A 6,110-nucleotide genomic window follows, 5' to 3' on the forward strand; every position below is an offset into this window, starting at 1 on the left:
GTGGCATGGTCTGACTCAAGTTTTAATATGATCACTCTGACTGCTGTGTGGAGAATAAACTGGAGGAAAGCCAGGGTACAACCAGTTAGGAGGTCATTAGAATAATCAAGAAGTGAGATGATGGTGGCTCAGACCAAGTAGTAGCAGAAGAGCTAGTGAGAAGTAGTTGCATTCAAGGTCTAGTTTGAAGGCAGACTCAATATTGATTTACTGTAGATCATATATAAGTTATGAGAGAAAAAGGAAACTCAAGAATGATTCCCATGTTCCAGGTGTGAGCAAGTGAAAGGACGGAATTGCCATCAGATGAGATGGAGAAGGCTGCAAGAGGAGCACATCTAGGGAGAAGGAGAGAGAGCAGGACCTGTTTTGAACGTGTTTAGTTTGAGATGCCGATTAGAGAAAACCAGGTGGTGAAGTTGGACAAATATGCTTGAATTCAGGAGAGATGTCTACAAGAAATACATTTGGGAGATATCATTATATAGATAGACTTTGAAACCATCAGACAAATGGGGTTACCAATGAAGAGCATATAGAGAGAGAAGAGAAGAGGTCTGAGGATAGAGCCCTGGGATATTCCCAAGTTGAGAGTTTGTAGAGATGAGAAGGACTCAGCAGGGAGACTGAGAAGGAAAAATCAGTGAAGCAGGAGGAGAACCAGGAGAATGTGGCTGCTGTAAGCAACGTGGAAATAAATGTTTCACAGAGAACCGAGAGCTACATCGCGTCCTAAGCTGTTAATAATTAAGGCCGACGACTTGGTCATTGGATACAGCAAGTAGAATTTTATCGGTGACCTTTACCAGAACAGTTTCAGCAGAGTGGTGTAGGGGAAAGCCTATTTGGAATGAGTTTAAGAGAACATGACCTGAAAAGTCTAGATTGGGGGAATTTCAGTGAGACAAAGAGATGGTTTCTGTGGAAAAAAAAAAAATTCAAGAAGGAAAAGCAAAAGACGGAAGGGGAATGTGTAGATTAACAGAGTGCTAAAACTAGCACTTTGGTGAAAGTTTGATGAGGAACAGGATATTATTTCCCCTGAAAATTACTTAATTACCATTTTTCCCTTTGTAATTAAGTAATTAATTAAGGGAAAAATGGTAATTTTACAATGCAGAAATGTGGTGGATGCCACCCTAACCAAGTAATTAAAGTGACCAGTAATGGGAATTCCCTGGTGGCGCAGTGGTTAAGAATCTGCCTGCCAATGCAGGGGACACGGGTTTGAGCCCTGGTCCGGGAAGATCCCACATGCCACGAAGCAACTAAGCCTGTGGACCACAACTACTGAGCCTGCGCTCTAGAGCCCGTGAGCCACAACCACTGAGCCCGCATGCCACAACTACTGAAGCCTGCACACCTAGAGCCTGTGCTCCTCAACAAGAGGAGCCACCACGATGAGAGGCCTGCGCACCGCAATGAAGAGTAGCCCCTGTTCGCCACAACTAGAGAAAGCCCGCGTGCAACAGTGAAGACCCACCTCAGCCAAATAAGTAAATAAATAAATAAATAAAATTTTAAAATAAAATTAAAAAAAAGTAAGATCACCAGTAATAAGTTTGACATTGTGCCTCCTGACATGAAATACTAAGAATATCACTTACATGATATACTTGCCCAAATGCATAACTTGAATCTAATCATGAGGAATCATCAGACCAACCACAACTGAGGGGCACTCTACAAAATAACTGGCCTGTACTCTCCAAAAATATCAACGTCATGAAAGACGTTGAAAGGCTGAGGAATTGTTCCAGATTAAAGGAGTCTGAAGAAATATGACAAGTAAATACAATGGTTAATCCTGGTTTGGATCCTGGACCAGAAAAAAAAAATTAAGAAAAGCGTTATTGGTTTAAATGCAATGTGGTATCTTGGATTGGATCCTAGATCAGAAAAAGGACACTTATTGAAAAACTAGTGAAATATGAATAAAATCTGGAATTTAGTTAATTGTGATAAACTGGTGTTGGCTTCTTAGTTGTGCTCTGGTAATAAAAGTTGTTAACTTTAGGGGCAATAGGTGAAGGATATATGGGAACTCTCGGTACTAGCTTTGAAACTTTTCTGTAAACCTAAAATTATTCCAAAATTAAAAATTTCTTTAAAAAAGAACAGTATTGAGACAATTGGGGAATTTTATGGATGATAGATTATAGTACTATACCAGTGGTAAATTTTTTTTAATTTTGATCATTGAACTGTGGTCATATAACAGAATGTCCATGTTCAAAGGGGTGAAATGTTATTGGACATCTTCTCAGCCTCACTTCTTCCTTTTTTTTTTTTCTGCCCACAGCATGCAGTTCCCCAACCAGGGATTGAACCCAGGCCACTGCAGTGAAAGCCCAGAATCCTAACCACTAGGCACCAGGGAACTTCCTCTTCTTCCTTCTTTTGGTAACAGACCCTATTTTTCTTTTGGGGGACTACTCTGCTCCTATTACATGAGATCTTGGTGGCAATGTAAATCAAGGTTTTCTGTGGTATCAATCTGTCTTTTCAGTGGTATGCACTAGCTCACTGGAAATAATACGCTTTTAGTTTTGCAAAGGAAATTACTAAAAGACTAAAGTGCTTCTAAAAAAATAAGAGACCATTGTTTCTTCCTCATCATAGGTGAGTTTAACACATTTGCAATTAATATTATTATTGATATGCTTTTATTTATTTCTACTTTTTTTTTTTTGCTTTCTATTTATTATGTCGTTTTCTGCAACTTTCACCTTTCCTGCTCTGTTGGATTTATGAAGTTTTCATTATTGCCCTCTTCAGATCTTTAAGTTACACATTATATTTCTATGCTTTTCTAGTTACCCTTACTTTTTTTATACCTTTATAAAGCCTAAACTCTCTTTTTCCAGAACTCAAGGACTCCTAAACTTAGATCTGCCTTTCCCACTTTTTCTGTTTTCTTCTTTTCATTATACTTTTTGTATTTCATTCTTAAAAATTAGCATATATGATATAATCAGAAAAAAATGAAGTTTCATTGGGGAGAAAACGCCCTGTGTGCCATCTGCCATCTGTGTATAAATAAAAGAGAAAGAAGGTATTTTTCAGTGATCTTTTTATAAAGTAAAAAAGGAAAGAAAATCTCAAGGTATGACAGACTCTTAGAGGTGGGAAAAATCGAGGGAGTTCTCATTTAGATTGTGTATGGCTGTTTCAGCCACAGAATACAAATAGACTAGGGAGTTCTGGGAATCTGAGATGTTTGGATAGAACTAAGCATAGTTTTGGTTTTCTTCTTGCCAAAATCTCATATGGCCTAAGCCAATGAGCTCAGTGACAAAAACTCTCAAGGTGGCAGTTTATATTTGTCCAGTAAGGAAGTATATATATATATTTTTATTTTATTTTTTTTAATTTTTGGCTGCATTGGGTCTTTGTTCCTGAGCGTGGGCTTTCTCTAGTTGCAGCAAGCGGAGGCTATTCTTCATTGTGAACGGGCTTCTCTTGCTGCAGAGCACAGGCTCTAGGCGCGTGGGCTTCAGTAGTTGTGGCACATGGGCTCAGTAGTTGTGGCTCGCGGGCTCTAGAGCGCAGGTTCGGCAGTTATGGCGCATGGGCTTAGTTGCTACGCGGCATGTGGGATCTTCCTGGACCAGGGCTTGAACCCGTGTCCCCTGCATTGGCAGGTAGATTCTTAACCACTGCGCCACTAGGGAAGCCCAAGGAAGTATATTTTAACTTGCTCTACTGTATTCCTTCTTCCACTTAAGGAAGTGAATTAATTTATGGAAACTAGATAACATACTTCCTGACATATTACAATTAAAATTCCCTTGTTTTATTCGCAGACCATCGCACACCTCTTGCCACCTCGACCTACACAGCTGCTCTTCCAAGGGGACCTCACATCATGCCGACAACAGTAGAGCTCCCTACTGCCTCCTAATATGTGTCCTCTTCCTGTAGCCTTACATAGTTTTGAGTTTCTCAGATGAGAAGCATGGGCATGGGAAGGGGAGATAGGATGGGAATGGAAAGCACTGAGTAGGGTAAAACAAGGATTTCATGTAGGAAATGAGAGAAAACTGTTGGGCTGCAAAAAAAAAGGCAAGTCCCGTGACTATACATACCTAAAGAGTTCCCTGTGTGGCTGACAAATGGATTCTGAAGACAATTCCAAAAGAAAGAAGGTAACAGAAATTTTTGAAACTGCAAGAGTGTAACTAGTATGCCACCTCCTAAAACAACTGGGAAAGTGTTAAAGAAAAAAGGTATTCAGTGACATTTGTTAAAGATGACAAATGACAAGACAGACTTTACTCAGGACCAGTGTGATAGGTATAGGGACCACTGCCATGGGATTTTAGTTGGGGAGAGATTGGGCTCAACTCTGAATACACCATACACAAGTAGGAATTTATAGCTAAGGAGTAGGGTAGGGGGTCAGTGGGTGGAAAATTACTAAGAGAAAACGGGTAAGGAGGGTTCTGGCTGAATCTGCCTAACAGGATTCCTGCTGAAGACAGGCCAGGGTGATCAGACATCACCTGAAGGATGATGGAGGATGAGAAACCTGATCAGATATTGAGGGTGGAGGGTTCTGGTTAAAATGACTTAGCAGGGTTCTTGCTAAAACCAGATTTTACAAGTAAGTGTGCAAGTGGGCCTCGGAAAGGTTCAGGAGCCTGACTAAAGTTTGGTCAAGCAACAAAGTCAGTAAATAATTTAGATCCTTAAGTGCTAGTATGCTTGTTCAAAAAAAAAGCACTGTCATTAATTTATAATCATTACTCAGCATTACTCTTCAAAAAATGGCCAATGAGGGCTTCCCTGGTGGCACAATGGTTGGGAGTCCGCCTGCCGATGCAGGGGACGTGGTTTCGTGCCCCAGTCCGGGAGGATCCCACATGCCGCGGAGCGGCTGGGCCCGTGAGCCATGGCTGCTGAGCCTGCGCATCCAGAGCCTGTGCTCCGCAAGAGGAGAGGCCGCAGCGGTGAGAGGCCGGCGTACCGCAAAAAAAAAAAAAAGGCCAATGAGAGAAAAACAATGTAATATAGTTGTAACTGAGCTTAAACTTGAAAAGGCTTGATTTCTGAATTTAGGTTCAAGCTGTTTTGTCACAACTCAAGAAGAGGCATAAAAGTCTTTTGACATTATCAAAGAATATTGTGAACAGCAGTAAAAACTGTAGCTTAAATAATGGTTGGGGCTTCCCTAGTGGCACAGTGGTTGAGAGTCCGCCTGCCGATGCAGGGGACACGGATTCGTGCCCCGGTCCGGGAGGATCCCACATGCCGCGGAGCGGCTGGGCCCGTGAGCCATGACCGCTGAGTGTGCGCGTCTGGAGCCTGTGCAATGAGAGAGGCCACAACAGTGAGAGGCCAGCGTACCACAAAAAAAAAAAAAAAAGGTTGTTTCATCCTTTTAAGGGAATATGTGGAACTTACAAAATGTCACGTTCCAAAGTGAAGTTGCTGAGCAAAAAAAAAGTGCTCTTTTCAACTCGATTAATGCTGCCTGTGCTGTCACATGGTAAATTCCAGGCACCCCTAGGAGCAAAACCTGTATCAATTTCTTACAAGAAAACAAAAAATAGACCCCAAAGCTCACTCCCTGAAAGTTGCAAAGTATCATGACACTCTAGTTTATTAAAATGAAATGTAGATGATACCCTAGTTAACTACTACTTGAGCTATACTTACACCTTAGGTAAATACATCAATGAAAAAGAACAGGAAGGGTAAATGTTTTATTTACACACTTATTTAAATACTTCTTTTCCTCAACTGAGTACTTACTGTAATACAGAATACAACTGCTTTCCCCCGCTCAATTGGTATCTTGTTAAATTATACATATGTGTAATTCTATACATCTTTATAACAAGTTTGAGAATGAGATTCAGTAACACTGCCATACCCCTCAAAAGTGCCAGCAAATGGGTGCAAATATTACTGAAATTCATACTACATATTAAACCACATGTTTTCACTTGCATGTTACTGTTAGGATTGGAAGAAAAAAATGGTGAAATTTACTGCAGAAACTCTTAATAGATATAATTTAATATAATATATAATATAAACATATTTTTTACTCACACTTGCATAATTGTATAATTTGTTATAAGAATTAAAAATCAGAGATGGTA

At 40.3% G+C, this 6,110-nt stretch overlaps 1 protein-coding gene across 3 annotated transcripts in view; it reads right to left on the reverse strand.

Annotated features, from left to right (window-relative positions):
- LOC114899164 (zinc finger protein 684-like) overlaps positions 1-6,110 on the reverse strand; it is a 30,574-nt gene that overhangs the window by 13,068 nt on the left and 11,396 nt on the right. The window lies entirely within an intron of this gene.

Source organism: Monodon monoceros, unplaced genomic scaffold (assembly GCF_005190385.1).
Source record: "Monodon monoceros isolate NGI ecotype Baffin Bay Population unplaced genomic scaffold, NGI_Narwhal_1 Super_Scaffold_18, whole genome shotgun sequence".
Taxonomy (NCBI): domain Eukaryota; kingdom Metazoa; phylum Chordata; class Mammalia; order Artiodactyla; family Monodontidae; genus Monodon; species Monodon monoceros.